Below are 18,085 nucleotides of genomic sequence, written 5' to 3' on the forward strand. Positions count from 1 at the left end.
AGTGCCTAGTTTGCAACAATTTTTACTGAATTAATTCCTAATATAAATGGCCATAGGACACATCTCCATCCTATAATTAATGAGGTAGAGAAGCTGACATGCAGAACATCGTGAACATGTTAGCTTTAAATTTACGTATGTATGTGGATTTACACATTGCAGTCTAGCTACAAAGCACTGTAGCACAAAACGGCCACAAGAGAAAGATACAGGCTCCAGATGATGGGGAGGCGGGAGGACCACGGGGTGCCCTCTGGGGTCAGGCGTGATCTGCGTCAAGAGGTTAAGGGGGTTATGCTAGAGACGCTCCTTGCATCCAGGAGGTTACACGGCACAGTGGCTGCTTGAAGATCTTCTGGACCAGACGACTGATGGTGCTTGGTGCATCTCAACAGTTCTGCTGCTGGTGACAGCTCAGAGTGTCTGTAGGACCAGCATCACACAACCCCTTCAGCTGATGCTCATCAGTGCCTTGAGACCCTCGCAAGTGATTTGCCACGCTTTATAAATCCTGATTGATTGATTGATCAGTAGGTGCAGTCGCAGCATGGCCTGCAGTCGCTTGCAGTGATTTGTGCTTGCGGCGCGCATGGAATGAGCATCTGTGGAAGCAAGAAGTGGGAAGAGACAAGCAGTACTCAGAGGCGAGGGTGCCACGTCTTCCTTTATCAGCATATATATTAATCATTCACTGATGGAGTCACTGGACTCTTGGTGGTACCTAGACTCACCATCAGCTCTAGGCCTCCACCTGCCTCCCCCCTGATATATAATTGTATGAGGAGGAATGATGCTTTTTGGGGGCAGGGGGAGGTTGCCTGCTCTTGGTGCGGGTGGGATACAGCGCTAGCTAAGAATAACTAAAAGGAACAGTGTCCTTTAATTGAGCATCTTGTTTTAGAGAGAGTGCTAGAGCTCTGCAGGAATGGTCCAGGCGAGGGCCGGCTTTAGCCAAGTGCGACAAACTTTTTTGGTGCCCACCTCCCAACATGACGTCCTCTTCGGATTCACTCACTATCACCCACCAAGAAGTCCCCTCATCTCTCCATTGCCCCGCCCTTACATACATTTCAGCCCCCCTGCACAGTGTGAACCGGTGCCATGGAGTAGCCCATATCTCTCAATATTCATTGGCCTTTGGTCGAATGGTGCACCCTTAAAGGTTTGGGAGGCCCCTGAAGGGTTGAGGGCTCAGCTGAACCACAGGGGCTACAGGGTCCAGCCTTTTACCCCTGGAGGGGAGTCTGCGGCACACAGCCCCCAGGAAGTGAACAACTGGAGACAATCTTGTGAATGCATACACACACATTGACATGGGGCCATCAGAGACATCTAATAAAGGTAGCCATGGGTAGCAGTTGCTGGGGTACCCCTGGCACTCAGGGTTTGACTGGGAGCCAAAAGCAGCCATAGTAAATGTTAGACCATACCTCATACACAGCGGCTCAACTAGAGGGGGGGGTTAACACATAAACCACAAGCGGCAGAGCCATCTTCAAAGCTGAATCACTTGTGGGGGCCCCTTTAACTCTTCTGATGCAATACATGACATAGGGTGGCTGGTCTCGATGATACATGGCCAGTAAGCCACTTTTCAGCACGCTGGGCAGTAATGTTGCTCTTAGCATAACAACTCTTACTATGGGTTTAGGGTTCTTCAGCAAGGATTAATGATAAATGTTGCTTCCATTTAGTCATTAGCCATTAGACTTAGTAAGATGTAGAAATCCAGGTTCTAGTTTCTGGGCGCAAGCAGCACCTAATGGTGCATTCTATAAACACTCTCACATTTCAATTATTCTCAACCTAATCCGTTTTAAAAACAGCGCTTGTAAAATCTGTAGGTGCCCACCACCGAATTAAGCTTTGCAAAAAATGCCACTGGTTAAGCACAGTTTTGTAGTTATTGTTCTATCGATGCTATATTTACCAGCATACGTTACCAACACATAGGGGGTCATTCTGACCCTGGCAGTCGGTGATAAAGCGGCGGCCAACCCGCCAACAGGCTGGCGGTCCAATAAATTGAATTCTGACACTGGCGGGAACCGCCAACAGAGCCCGCCACTTTAACACTCCGACCGCCACGGCGGGACACACAAACAGCGCGGCGGTCACCGCCAACAGGCAGGCGGCAGACAATGTACCACCCACCCTATCACAACTCACCAATCCGCCACCTTTTCCGGGGCGGGAGCACCGCCGATAAAAACACGGCGGAAACAGACTACGAATGGGAAAACGCTCACCTCTATACACCCCACGAGGACGGAGGACAGCATGGAGCCCGAATTGAACATCCTACCTGCTCTCGTCTAGCTGCTCATCTACCACGAGTACGAACTCCGGCGCAGACGACAACGGTGAGTACCGCACCTACGACACAGAGGAGGGGGGGAGGAGGAAGGGTTACAGGCACACACATACGCAATACACCCACCCCCCAACTATCTACACACCAATGCAGAGCACCAAGTCAAAGTGACCCCACCCAAACCCCCCGGAATAATGAAAAGATATAATTAAAGTGAGAAACGAAATTTATGTATAAAATAGGTTCATTGAAGTCATGGTAAAATAGGAAAATGAATAAAAAATATTCAAGTTTAAACATTGCGTAACCGAGAAATAGAGGCAATAAGTCCAGCACAGTCATTGAAATTTCAACTGTCCGTGGGCCAAAGTGTATCAACACATGGGCAAAGCACACAGAGGAGACCTGAGTCCGTTGGAGAGAACACTGCAGGGGCATCAGATGATAAAACTACAGGCACCTCAGGGGAAATGGAAGGGGGGGCACCACAGCCACATAAGTCCACGACGCCAGATCCAAGAAGGGGCCACCATGCCCACTGTCATATCCTGGGGAGTGCAAAGCCACAGTCTCTCAAGTCTCTACAGTGGGTGGCTTGCCCACTGTCATATCCTGGGGAGTGCAAAGCCACAGTCTCTCAAGTCTCTACAGTGGGTGGCTTGCCCACTATCATATCCTGGGGAGTGCAAAGCCACCGTCTATCAAGTGGATAACAGTCTCCACAGGCAATGGAGGAGGCAGGGTGGCCCGAGTGCAGCGTGAACAGTAGCTCAACACAGAACCGGCAATGTCATTGGGCCAGCGGTGCTTGAGACGGCGGGGCCCAGCGGGGCGGTGCTTGAGACGGCGGGGCCTAGCGGAGCAGTGCTTGAGATGAAGGGCCCAGCGGAGCGGTGCTTGAGACGGCGGGGCCCAGCGGAGCGGTGCTTGAGACGGCGGGGCCCAGCGGAGCGGTGCTCGAGATGAAGGGCCCAGCGGAGCGGTGCTTGAGACGGCGGGGCCCAGCGGAGCGGTGCTTGAGATGAAGGGCCCAGCGGAGCGGTGCTTGAGACGGCGGGGCCTAGCAGAGCGGTGCTTGAGATGAAGGGCCCAGCGGAGCGGTGCTTGAGACGGCGTGGCCCAGCGGAGCGGTGCTTGAGACGGCGGGGCCCAGCGGAGCGGTGCTTGAGATGAAGGGCCCAGCGGAGCGGTGCTTGAGACGGCGGGGCCCAGCGGAGCGGTGCTTGAGACGGCGGGGCCCAGCGGAGCGGTGCTTGAGATGAAGGGCCCAGCGGAGTGGTGCTTGAGACGGCGGGGCCCAGCGGAGCGGTGCTTGAGACGGCGGGGCCCAGCGGAGCGGTGCTTGACAGGAAGGGCCCAGCGGAGCGGTGCTTGAGACGGCGGGGCCCAGCGGAGCGGTGCTTGAGATGAAGGGCCCAGCGGAGCGGTGCTTGAGACGGCGGGGCCCAGCGGAGCGGTGCTTGAGACGGCGGGGCCCAGCGGAGCGGTGCTTGACAGGAAGGGCCCAGCGGAGCGGTGCTTGAGACGGCGGGGCCCAGCGGAGCGGTGCTTGACAGGAAGGGGCCAGCGGAGCGGTGCTTGAGACGGCGGGGCCCAGCGGAGCGGTGCTTGACAGGAAGGGCCCAGCGGAGCGGTGCTTGAGATGAAGGGCCCCTGTTCAGCGGTGCTCCTCCCGGCGGGGCCCTGTTCAGCGGTGCCTTTCTGCACGGCGGGGCCCTGTTCAGCGGTGCCTTTCTGCACGGCGGGGCCATCTTCAGCGGTGCCTTTCTGCACGGCGGGGCCCTGTTCAGCGGTGCCTTTCTACACGGCGGGGCCCTCTTCAGCGGTGCCTTTCTGGACGGCGGGGCCCTCTTCAGCGGTGCCTTTCTGGACGGCGGGGCCCTCTTCAGCGGTGCCTTTCTGCACGGCGGGGCCCTGTTCAGCGGTGCCTTTCTGCACGGCAGGGCCCTGTTCAGCGGTGCCTTTCTGCACGGCGGGCCCTCTTCAGCGGTGCCTTTCTGGACGGCGGGGCCCTCTTCAGCGGTGCCTTTCTGGACGGCGGGGCCCTCTTCAGCGGTGCCTTTCTGCACGGCGGGGCCCTGTTCAGCAGTGCTTGTTCTGTAAGTCAAGGGAGTCAGACCTGGCCACGACTCCCTGCTCAGTCGCCCTCCGACCGTGCAGTTGCTGGACCCTTCGGTGACGGTGTCCTGGACCCTTGTGTGTCCTCCCTCACACCCGGGATGGGGCTTGTGGGGCCCTCCTGGTCCACGCTCCTGCTGGCTGACTTCTCCGCCCTGCTGCCCTTGCCCTCCTTCGATGTGGCTCTCTGGGCCTTGCCTCCCCTGGATGTTGTGGCAGGTGAAGTGGCAGAACTTTGGTCCTTGGGGGCAGCCATGTCAGTCTTCTTGCAGCGGCCCCTTACTTTACGGGTCCTCTTCCCAGGGGGGGGGGGCTGGCTGTCCCCTTGCTGCTGACCGATGTATCACTGCTGGCAAAGGGGGGACTCCAAAATCCATGCACTACGGTGACCCTTGAAGCCGGGCTGGTGGTGGCTGAGGCGCTCTTGAGACTCTTAGCAGATGGAGGGGGGGGTCAGGTGAGGGAAAGAGGTCAAGAGTGGAGAGGTAAACTTTTTTAGGACCAAGGTAAAGGGTAGGTGTAGTGGTTATGGGAGTGGAGGAAGAGGAGGTGGTTGTAGGAGATTCAGGTGTGCTGTCCTTGGGTGAAGGTGCATGGGGTGGAGGCTGTGGTGAGGTGGTTGGCTGTTGGGTGGGTGGCTGCCTGCGTTTGTGTGTCTTGGAAGAGGGGGTGACAGACACAGTGGGAGAGGACACAGGGGACGTGTAAATGGCAGTGGGGGTGGTGACTGCACGTGTGCGGACTGTACTGGAGGGTGTGCTGGTGATGGAAGTACTGGCTGTTGGTGGTGTGCATGCAGGTGTGAGTAGAGACGTCACAGGGAGGGAGGAGGGAGACGAGGAGGTGGGGGACACAGAGGTGGTTGTTGGCATGTCTGCATCTGGGTGTTGCTTGGGTGAATGTTTGTGTGATCTGTGGTGCTTATGTCTGGATGAGCTGCCCTTGGGTGTTGAGGTGTGTGCAGGCTGGTCTGATGGTGTGGGTGGGATAGGCAGGGGAACAGGAGACAGAGACAGGCTGGAGGCAGTTAGAAGAGGGAGGCTGGAAACAGGGACAATGGCTGCCCTCAGTGCTGAGGCCAGAGCATTGAACGATCGTTGATGGGCAGCCTGACCCGAATGAATGCCCTCCATGTATGCATTGCTACGATGCACCTCCCTCTCTACCCCCTGGATGGCATTCAAAAGGGTAGACTGCCCAACAATGATGGTCTGTAGGAGGTCAATGACCTCCTCACTGAGGGCAGCAGGGGTAACAGGGGCAGGGCCTGAGGTGCCTGGGGCGAAGGAGATGCCCGCCTTCTTGGGCGAGCGGGCACGGAGCGAAGGCTGAGGGGCTGCTGGGAGGGCGGAGCTGGTGCGCTGGGTGGCGGCTGTACCTGTAGAGGCGGGGGGCACGGATGTTGCCACCACCGCTAGGGAGCTCCCATCCGAGGACGTGTCGGTGTCGCTGGTGTCACCACGGCTCCCCGTTGTGAAGCTCCCCTCGCCCTCCGTATCACTGGTGGCCTCGGTGTCTGTGCCATGGCCCACCGGGGCCTTGTGAGTTGCAGCTCCCTCGTGCTCCGCTGCCAATTCTCCTCCGCCTGATGATGCTAATGCACACATGCACAAGAAGATAAAGAAAAAGGGTGGGGGGAGAAATAAAAACAGGTTGAGTGCATGCATTGTCAACACTGTTGGCGGAGAGGACAGACACAGGAGCCTCATGCACTAAGCCGCGCAATCGGGGTACACTACTCAGTACTTGTGACTAGGCCAACAGGTCTAGGGACAACAAACGCGCACATGGGTGATGCAGGACCATGGATAGCTGTACTTGTCACCCTACAGAGGTGGTGGGCGGGGGCACAGGGACATGGTTAAAGGAGAGGACTACACTACAGAAAGCGCCCTGGCCTAATGTCACCCACATCCCTCTCCCCCCACCCAGGCACCTCCACTGCGCGTAAAGATAGCTGAATGTGCTGGTACTCACCCCCTTGTGTCTGCTGTGATGTCCTCACGCGCCCATCCAAATCGGGGTAGGCCACCGCCAGGATCCGGGACATCAGGGGGGTCAGGGTACGACTGGCACCCCTCCTAGGTTGGGAGGCCATCCCCAGCAGTGACTCGGCGGTCTTCCTGGTCCCGCGGCGGATGTCCTCCCACCTCTTGCGGCAGTGGGTGCCCCGTCTGTTGTGGACCCCCAGGTTCCGGACTTCCTTTGCGATGGCACGCCAAATGTCGACTTTCTGATGGGCGCTGACCTATTTGACATGTACAGGGTGGAATTGGAACTATCATAAATTTTCCGCATGATAGATGCGATTGGCCCCCCCTCCCCAACCTTGCCATGTGGCACATGCTCTCATCTGTCGTGCCTTGCACTCGTCATTGTCTCCCCACCCCACCATCTAATATCCACACCACTCAACACAGGCATAGCCCATTCAACGTGCACACAGTGTACTTACCTGTTGGTCTGGAGGACCGTAGAGTCGCGCATACTGGGGCAGGACCCCATCCACAAGTTTCTCCAACTCTTCTGTAGTGAAGGCAGGGGCCCTTTCCCCAGTCGCAGCAGCCATTGTCTCTTCCAGACCGAGTTCCCAGCAGCACTTGCAGTATAGGTCCTCTCCTGTGGATGATCAGGTCTCGAGTGATTAACCAGATAGAAAATGGCGGTCACGCCCGCGGCGGTGCGTACCGCCACCGCCGGCGCACCTAGTCATTGGCTTGTGAAACCCATAGGGTTCGATGTTAACCAATGCGGCTTGGCGCCGCGGTCTTCGACCGCCTACCGCCACGGTGTGTCACGCCAGCGCATTGACCTCACATCCCACTGTCACACTTCTCAGGTCAGGCAGCCGCCATTTCAAGGGCCCACATGGCTTAATTTCTACTGCGTCACACAGGCCTAGGCCTTGCATTGCCACTCATACAAGCCATTCAATGCATTGAGAATCGTGTACTGTGCAAGCTGTAGTTGCGTACCTGTGGGTTGCTTGACTCTGTACTCCATGTTGTCCTTCCTAGGCACCGTCCGCTGGGACTTGCGAGGAGAAGGATGAATCCTCCTGTGTACCGACCGCTGGTGGACCTGTCGACAATGGAGGAACGTCATATAATACTTCGATACCGACTTGACCGAGCCACTATACATGAACTGTGTGCCCAGCTGGAGCCAGCACTGATGTCCCCCATCCGCCAACCCACAGGAATTCCCCCTCTGGTGCAGGTTCTGTCAGTCCTCCATTTTGGGTCTTTTCAGACAACAGTGGCCATGTCATCAGGGATGTCTCAGCCTATGTTTTCGAAGATTTTGTCCAGAGTGTTGTCTGCCCTGACTAAATACATGCGGAGCTACATTATTTTTCCTGAGGAGGGTGATTTGGCCACTGTGAAGGGTGACTTCTATGCCCTTGGACATATCCCCAACATCATTGGTGCCATTGATGGGACCCATGTGGCCTTAGTACCCCCAAAAGACGATGAGCAGGTGTACAGAAACAGGAAAAATTACCATTCAATGAATGTGCAGGTGGTCTGTTTGGCTGACCAGTACATCTCCCATGTAAATGCCAAGTTCCCTGGGTCAGTGCATGACGCGTATGTTATGCAAAATAGCAGCATCCCCTATGTGATGGAACAGCTACAGAGACAACGTGTGTGGCTAATAGGTGACTCTGGTTACCCCAACCTGCCGTGGCTACTGACCCCAGTGAGGAATCCCCGGACCAGGGCAGAGGAACGGTACAATGAGGCCCATGGGCGATCTAGGAGGATCATAGAAAGGACCTTCGGCCTCCTGAAGGCCAGGTTTAGGTGCTTGCATATGACAGGGGGATCCCTAATGTACTCACCAAAGAAGGTGTGCCAGATCATCGTGGCCTGCTGTATGCTTCACAATCTTGCATTGCGACGCCAGTTGCCTTTCCTGCAGGAGGATGGTCCAGATGGTGGTGTTGTAGCAGCTGTGGAGCCTGTGGAGAGTGAAGAGGAGGAAGACGACGGGGACGACACGGACAACAGGGACACAGTCATACAACAGTATTTTCAGTAGCACACAGGTAAGAATCCCTCACGCCATTTTACATTTACTTCTGGCCTCCTGCATCTCTACTTTCTGTGTTTCCCCCCAGTTCCTTTCAACTGAATTGTGACTTTCCCTTCCCTTTTCAGAGCTGTATGACCCACTGCGTGACTTCTGCTTTGTTCGCCCATGGAGTAAAGCACATTGACATTGGTATGTTGTCATCACAATGTAACTGAACATTTTTGAACCGTTATGTGTAATACATTTGTTAAGAATACAAGCAGACTCCTGAGTGTTTTAAGTGCAATTAGTGATTTATTTAAAGTGCTACATATAGGTCCATGATAGTAAAACGGTGATGGGTGGGGGTGGAGTGATGTCCATGGCAGAGTCCAGTTCTCGGTCGCACAGGTGCATTGTCCATATGCCTGTGGAAGGATGGAGCAGGGGCAGTTCAAGGTTGGACAGGGTGACAATGTGGGACAGTGGAATGACATCCGGGGGGATCTTATGCTGGCGGGGGTCTTGGCATCCTACTCTGTCTTCCTTTGTGATCTCAGGTTCCTCTTGCGGGGTGGTTGATCTTCAGCAGGAGATGGGGTTCTGGTGGCCCGTCGTTGTGTGGGGGCCTCCTGTCCACTAGCGCCGGCGGAGGTGGTAGGCTGTTCCTGGTCCAGGCTGGTGACAGGGGCCCTTTGGGGTGCCACATGGTCCCGCAATGTGGTGACTATTAGGTTCAGGGCCAGGACGATGTTCCTGAGCTCCTCTCTGTACCCCATGTACCGTTCCTCCTGCTGTGCCTGGATCTCCTGGAACCTGGCCAGTACCGTCGCCATCGTCTCCTGGGAGCGGTGGTATGCTCCCATGATGGTGGTGAGGGCCTCTTGGAGAGTCGGTTCCCTGGGCCTGTCCTCCCCCCCCTGTCGCACTGCAGCCCTCCCAGTTGCCTTGTTTCCCCGGGCCTCTGTCCCCTGGACGGTGTGCCCACTACCACTGCCCCCAGGTCCCTGTTGTTGTTGGGGTGTTGGGTCAGCCTGGGTGCCCTGTAGTGGCGGACACACCGCTGATTGACCTGTCCTGGAGACAGAGGCATGGGCCCGCTGGGTGGGAGCTGTGCTGACATTCCCTGAGGGGGTTAGGTCTGCTGTGGCCTGTGTCTGTGTGTGGGGAACCGACTGTCCAGAGGTCCCCGATGGTCCGGGCTGGTCATCAGGTTCTAGGTTGACAGAGCTGCTGTCCTCACTGGGGTCCTGTTCTGGGGGTGGGATGGACATATCTGGACCCTCCTGGCCGGTGTGTTGGCGTTCCGGCCCTGCAGGGGTGAAAGACTATGGTTATTGCTTCTGTGTGTTCCATGGCGTGCGATTTGTGGGTGCCCTTGTCCCCCAGTGCTGGCATTCCCTTGTGGCAGGAGTTGTGAGGGTGGTTTGTGGGGGGGATGGGTTTGTGCAGTGGTCATGCATAGGTGATGGGTGTCCATGGTTTGTGTTGGCATTCAGGGTTTGGTTTTGGGTTGGGTGGGTTGTGCTGGTGAGACATTGGCAGGGAGGATGTGTGCTGGGGGGTTGGGGTTGGGGGTGAGGGTGGGGGTGTGGGTTGGCATGCTGGTGGTTGGGGGGGGGAGTAGTTGAGACTAGACTTACCAGAGTCCATTCCTCCGCCTACTCCAGCGAGGCCCGCAGGATGCAGGATGTTCAAGACCTCTTGCTCCCATGCTGTGAATTCGGGAGGAGTGGGTGGTGGTCCGCCGCCAGTCTTCTGCACAGCGATGTTGTGTCTTGAGACCATCGACCGTACCTTCCCCCGTAGGTCGTTCCAGCGCTTTCGGATGTCTTCCCGGTTTCTGGGATGCTGTCCCACAGCGTTGACCCTGTCGATGATCCTTTGCCATAGCTCCGCCTTCCTGGCTATTGTGGTGTGTTGCACCTGTGTGCCGAAGAGCTGGGGCTCTACCCTTATTATTTCCTCCACCATGACCCTGAGTTCTTGGTCCGAAAACCTGGGGTGTCTTTGGGGTGCCATGGGGTGGTGTGGATGAGGTGTGGGGTGGTGTTTGTGGTGGTGTGTGGTGATGTGTGCGTAGATGTGGTGTGGTTGATGATGCTGGGTTCCTGTGTGTGTTGGGGTTTTCGACTGCTGTGCTCTCTCTCTCTCTCTCTCTATCGCCTTCTTTCCGATTTCCTACTAGTGGGGGTTTGTGGGTGATGTGGGTGTGTGTTTTATAGTTGCTTGGATGTGTGGGAGTGGTCTTTGTATGTGTATCAGGTGTGTGTATTTCAAATTGTCCAATGTGGCTGTGTTTTGGAGCTGGGTGTGTATTTTGACCGCGGCGGTGTGTACCGCCAATGGAATACCGCGGTTGAATGACCGCCGCGTGGATTCGTGGGTCGTAATGGCATGGGCATGTTTGTGTTGGCGTGGCGGTGGCGGTGGCGGTGGAGGTTTGGTCATCTCCAGTTTATCGCTGCCTGCTGATGAGGCGGCCTTCCGTGGATGTCGGGTTTTTGGCGGCTTGGCAGTTGTGGGTCAGAAGGACCGTGGCGGTTTACCGCGGCCGCGGCGGTAGAATGGCGGTCTTCTGACCGGCAGTAAGAGCCTTTTACCGCCGAGGTCAGAATGACCCCCATAATGTGCACCACAGACTCATTGCATGAATCACCTGTGTTGCAGTCAGTATGGAGAATGCCTCCTGTCCAGCCACAATAACAAACAGAATGCTGAACTATGAACACCACATTTGGACATTTGGAAATATGATGATTAGACAAACACTCATGAAAGACAGAAACTGAGCATGAAGTGTGATGACCCCAAGTGCCAGCACTATACAGAATCAGCACAAAACTTGCAACATACTCATAAGCACTGGTACCTGCAGAGTATTTAAAAGTAATGCACCCTATTAAGCTATTTGGCTGCATTGCTTGAACTCATTTTTCACTGAAGTCTGTAGAATGTGTAGAGATTGCATAATGTGTGTTTGCAGCAAGAGCTTTTCTATCTCCTGCTCTTATCAGCCTCCTGCTTTTATGTCTTTCTCTGTTTATTCTCCTTTATCATCGGTGTCACCCATCTCCTCATTCGGTTTCCTTCTTATGCTTCCTCATTCTGTATAGCTCCCCTCTACTTTATTTTTAACTCTTTCAATCCTTTAGCTCCATATTGAAAAAGCACCTCCAAAGGATTTCTCCTCCGGACTTTGTCTAGCTCTTTTCTTTTAATTTCAACTATTTTAGAACTATTCAGAGGCTTTGATGTGCTCTGAAAACCTGCATGACATCCCAAGTGCCTTTCAAAGATATAGGCCCTCATTACAACCCTGGCGGTAAATCCCGCTTACCGCCGTGCCGACGGCCGCCAATATACCGTGTCCGCAGCGGAAATCCGCAACGGGTATTATGACCTACACTGAGAATTCCGCCACTATACAGACACCCACACAAGTCGGCCACACCAAAGGTCAGTGATAAACTGGCGATAGCAAAACCCACACAGTTACGGCAACAGGAATACGCCCACAGTATCACGACCCACGAATCACCGCTGCGGTCTTTCAAACGCGGTAATCCATTGGCGGTACACACCGCCGCGCTCAAAATACACACACACTTACAAAACTACACCACATTGGACAATTCTAAATACACACACCTGACACACATACACACACCACACACCCACAACACTATAAAACACACACCCACATTACCCACAACCCCTTACACCGAAAAATGTTGAAGAAGCAGAGAGAGAGAAAAGCAAAGATCACACCAGCATCCAGAGGCACACAACACCATCACTCATGCACCATCTACGCACATCACACTACACACCCCAACACATCACCCCACACATCACATCAACCATCCCCTCACACATCACTCACACCACATCATGGCACCTCAAAGACACCCCAGGTTTTCTGAGGAGGAGCTCAGGGTCATGGTGGAGGAAATCATCCGGGTAGAGCCACAGCTATTCGGATCACAGGTGCAGCAGACATCCATTGCAAGGAAGATGGAGCTATGGCAGAGAATTGTTGACAGGGTCAATGCAGTGGGACAGCATCCAAGAACAAGGGATGACATCAGGAGGAGGTGGAACGACCTACGGGGAAAGGTACGTTCCGTGGTATCCAGACACCAGGTAGCCGTACAGAGGACTGGCGGTATACCCTCACCTTCTCCCCCACAACTAACAACATGGGAGGAGCAAGTCTTGGCAATAATGCATCCTGACGGCCTCGCAGGAGTAGCAGGAGGACTGCATGCCATCACATACTCCCACCCTCACCCTCACTCCGATGACTCCACCATCTCCCACACACCCCACCATCACGCCCCACCACTACCACAACCAAGCCCTGCATGCAACAACAATGCATGGACACCCATCACAGACATGCATGGGCACCCATCACCAAAGCATGTCCAATAGAGAGACTCACCCAGGGCACACAATCGCCACTCACACCAGGGCCAAGGTGATATTGCAAGCACGGTAATAGAGGAAAACACACCCATTGCACAAGATGGCACACACAGATAAAATAACAATGCATTTACACCCCAAGAGGACCCCTACCCAACGTCACCGGACAGGAGGTGCCAGCCATATCCAGTCCCCCACAGAAGAGGCCTACAGTGACAACAGCATCTCTGCACGCATGGATCAAGATGACCAGCCTGGTCCATTAGGGACCTCTGGACAGTCGGTTCCCCTGCCACAGTCCCAACCCACCACAGAACCTCCCCCCTCAGGAAACACCACCACAACACCCAACCAGCGGGCCCATGAGACTGTCCCCAGGACACGTCAATCAGCAGTGTGTCCACCACTACAGGGACCCCAGGCAACCCCACTAGGATGATCAGGGGCCTGGGGTCAGTGGGCACACGGTTCAGGGGACAGAGGCACAGGACAACAGGGAAACTGGGAGGACTGCTGTGCGACAGGGGGAGGACAGGCCCAGGGAACCGACCCTCCATGAGGCACTATCAAACATCATGGGAGCATACCACTATTCCCAGGAGACCATGGGCACAGTACTGGCCAAGTTGCAGGAGACCCAGCGGCTGCAGGAGGGACAATACATGGGGATCAGGGAGGACCTCACCAACATCTACACCATCCTGGTCACCATAGCAGGGGTGCTGGCTGACATAGGCAGGACCATGAGGGAGGCAGTGGCACAACAAAGGGGCCCTGACACTAGCCAAATCAAGGAACAGCCCTCCACCTCCGCCAGCGCTAGTGGACAGGAGGCCCCGAGGACTAGAACAACAGGCCACCAGCACCCCACCCCCTGCAGAAGGTGAACCACCCCGCAAACGGTCCCTGCGATCCAGGCAGAAGACAAAGAACATTGCCAAGACCCCCGCCAGGAAATAGGACCCTCCTGATTGTCACCCTTCTGTCCCACTATGTCACCCTGTCCACCTTGAACTGCCATTACTCCCCTTCCTATGCCCATTGGACAATGCACCTGTGATACCAAGAGACTGGACTCTACTATGGACTTTCCTCCACCATCACCCCAGCCCCTTCCACATACCCCCATACTTATTAGCACCTAAATAAACACCCTTGAAACAAATACCAATCTGTAGTCAGTGTAATGAATCTCAAATGTATTAGTACAACATTCTCAAAGTATTGCAACGTATATGTAAAGTGAAATATACAACAGGATGACCTTTGGTGGGCAGCAGTACATATAGCAGGAGCCAGAATGGGGCACACAGTTCTGAAAATAGAGAATCCAAAGGGAACAGTCAGTGGCAATAGACATAGGGTAAGAGGCTGCCTTGTACAATGTCCAACAGATTACTGAAATGTTAAGTGGAGTTACAGTCTCTTAACTGTGTGTCACTGGAAGTACTTCTGTATAATGTTTGTTCTGTTGTCAACATTTTCTTTCTCTGCTTCCTCTTCGTCACTGTCCACAGGCTCCACCGCTGCCACAAGACCATCTCCAGGCTCATACTCCTGCAGAAAAGGCACCTGGCGTCTCAAGGCCAGGTTGTGCAACATACAGCATGCCATGATGATCTGGCACACCTTCTTGGGTGAGTAGTACAGGGATCCACCAGTCAGATGGAGGCACCGGAATCTGGCCTTCAGGGGGCCGAACGTCCTCTCAATAATCTGCCTAGTTCACCCATGTGCCTCATTGAACCGTTCCTCTGCCCTTGTCTTGGCATTCCTCACTGGGGTCAGTAGCCATGAGAGGTTGGGGTAACCAGAGTCACCTGCAAATGTCGAGGGATAACTGTTAGACACACACTAACCCTTAGGCACTACCCCATACCCAGACACCTACTCATACTGTGTGGGGACCTTGGGCTCACCTGTTAGCCACATACGGTGCCTCTGGAGTTGGCCCATCACATAAGGGATGCTGCTATTCCTCAAAATGTAGGCATCATGCACAGTGCCAGGATACTTGGCATTCACATGAGAGATGTACTGGTCCTCCAAACACACCATCTGCACATTCATCGAATGGTAGCTTTTTCGGTTTCTGTGCACTTGTTCATTTCTGCACGGAGGGGACAAATGCCACATGTGTACCATCAATGGCACCAATGATTTTGGGGATATGTCCCAGGGCATAAAAGTCAGCTTTCACTGTGGACAAATCCTCCACCTGGGGAAACACGATGTAGCTGCGCATGTGTTTCAGCAGGGCAGACAACACTGGTCAACACGTTAGAAAACATTGGCTGAGACAACCCAGATGCCATGGCCACTGTAGTTTGAAAGGAACCACTTGCCAGGAAATGGAGCACTGACAGGACCTGCACTAGAAGGCGGATTCCTGTGGGCTGGCGGATAGCTGACATCGGGTCTGGCTCCAATTGGGCACACAGGTCTTGGATTGTGGCACGATCTAGTCTGTAGGTGATAATGATGTGTCTGTCTTCCATTGTCGACAGGTCCACCAGGTGTCTGTACACCGGAGAATGATGCCATCTCATCATCTGCCCCAGCGGATGTGCCCTAGGGAGGAGAATGGTGAGCAGAGGGTTATGTACCACATAGGTTACCCAAGTGTGTTTGCAGTTATGTGAGTAAATCCGCGTGTGGCGTAGTTTGTCCGTATATCTGCCAAATTGTGCTGTGACGCAGTTAGGTGCCATGCCAAGTCCCCCCCTGAAATGGGGGCTCCTGACTTGTGAGGAGGGACAAGGGGAAATGAGGTAACTGCGCTGGCGTTGTGCAGTGTCACAGTAGGCATTCGAAGACTGCAGTGCAATTCAGCATTGGTTATCATTGGGCCCTCTGGGTTCCAGGAGCCAATGACGATGTACGCCGGTGGTGACAGTATGCACTACCGTGGACGTGACTGCCATTTTCTATATGTCCGGGTGAGACGAAGTCAACTGCCACACCCCAGGTGCAGCATCATCTGGCACAAAGCCCCCTCCAGAACCAGTCGAGAAAGGCATCCACTCACCCAGTCCTTGTCAGGATGAAGCACTCTGGGCACAAAGCCCCTTCCAGAACCAGTGGAGAAAGGCATCCACTCACCCAGTCCTTGGCAGGATGAAGCACTCTGGGCACAAAGCCCCCTCCAGAACCAGTGGAGAAAGGCATCCATTTAAGAGACTGTGGCTTTGCACTCCCCAGGACCAAGCAGTGGGCAGTGAACCCACTTGAGAGACTTGTGAGACTGTGGCTTTGCACTTCCCAGGACCAGGCAGTATGCAGTGAACCCACTTGCGAGACGTCATGGTGCCTTTTCCTCGGGATCTGCGCGCTGCCGAACAAAAAGGCCCACCTCCCGGCGTCACCAACTCAGAAAGCTTTGATAGCACAAGGTTATGGTGAAGCCAGGCGGGGGGAAGGGAATTAGGGTAGGGAACTGCTGGGAGATAGATCTGAAAGGCAAAAGTTAGAACAAAAATGCACATATTCATTCATAACAATGTAGCTCACCAATAGAGCTCTTGAAAAAAGGCGTCTCCGTAATATCAGATTGAGACCCTTTATGAATTGGGCATAGCCCCTTCTTTAAATCGTGAAAACAAAATGAACTGAGACCTCAGAACCTTGAGAAGACAAGAGCCTTAGACTATGGACACTCTCTGAATATCAATCTTGGAACTACTATGCATTCATAAAACTTAAAACGTGAGATCTCAGTCTAGAAATTCATAAAGACTTAAAATGTATATCTCACATATCATAAAACACTTAAATATGCATCTAACATATTATGCTTCCTAAAACAATGAAACTGGGATTTGCTTATCTTTGAAACATGTTCACAATTGTACTCCTGTAAATAAAAGCGCTTTGATTACTGTGCCAAGGGCGCTTTGCTTTCTGTGAACTGTAGCGCTTTTGAATATTGAGGCAAGTGCGCTTTACTCCTTTGAACTGAAGCGCTTTGGATATCAAGGCAAGTGAGCTTTACTCCTGGGAATTGAGGCGCATAGAATCTTGAGCCAAGGACGCTTTGCTTCCGTGAACTGAAGCGCTTTTGAATATTGAGGCAAGTGTGCTTTATTCCTTTGAACTGAAGCGCTGAACGAATGCGCTTTATTCCTATGAACTGAAGCGCTGGACAAATGCGCGTTTTTCCTGTGAACTGAAGCGCTGGGCAAATGAGCTTTATTCCTGTGAACTGAAGCGCTGTGGAAATGCGCGTTATTCCTGTGAACTGAAGTGCTGAGCAAATGCGCTTTATTCCTTTGAACTGAAGCGCTGGGCAAATGCGCGTTGTTGCTGTGAACTGAAGCGCTGTGCAAATGCGCTTTATTCCCGTGAACTGAAGCACTGTGCAAATGCGCGTTATTCCTGTGAATTAAAGCTCTGGGCAAATGCGCTTTATTCCTTTGAACTGAAGCACTGGGCAAATGCATGTTATTGCTGTGAACTGAAGTGCTAGAATGCCGCTTGCCAGCGCTTGATCAAAGTGGCGTGAAACGCTTTGCTCGTAAAGCTAAGGGGATGCTTTAACTTTGGATGAAACAACTCCCTTCTGGGTTAGGCTCATCAAGACCTTACCACCACGAGTACGACCTACTCGTGTCTGAATTCACCATGGAAACAAGGATCCTCAGAGTTACTGCCAATCTGCTCTGAGGAATTCTGCTCTTCTTCAGAGGAAACCCCTTCGAGGTCTGACTGCATCGAAGTCTTCAAAATAGTGAGCAACGTGCTTGGGTGTGGCTGGGCTTTACAGGCCTGCCACACCCCAAGATGGCTGCTGCCTCTAAAAACATGGGAAATGTAGTCCCTTCATAGGATAGCACTGATAAGTGCATCTTGTCCACCAATGCCCTGAACCTGCAGCTACGTGAGCTTTACCACAGGGCAGATGACACTGATGGCCATTCTTGGAACAAGCAGGGATGACCAATGGTGCGCATAAAGCACCACAAATCCGCGCTGCGGGGTTTCGGGTGAGACCTGGACCACGCACAGCCTTATTCCTGACAAGAGACTTGTGAGACTGTGGCTTTGCACTCCCCAGGACCAGGCAGTGGGCAGTGAACCCACTTGAGAGACTTGTGAGACTGTGGCTTTGCACTCCCCAGGACCCGTCAGTGGGCATGGAGCCCCCTCGAGGAGCAGTGGCGTCTTACCATCATCCGGCTGAGGTGCCCCCTCTCCCCTTCCCCCTGA

Source organism: Pleurodeles waltl, chromosome 3_2 (genome assembly GCF_031143425.1).
Source record: "Pleurodeles waltl isolate 20211129_DDA chromosome 3_2, aPleWal1.hap1.20221129, whole genome shotgun sequence".
Classification (NCBI taxonomy): domain Eukaryota; kingdom Metazoa; phylum Chordata; class Amphibia; order Caudata; family Salamandridae; genus Pleurodeles; species Pleurodeles waltl.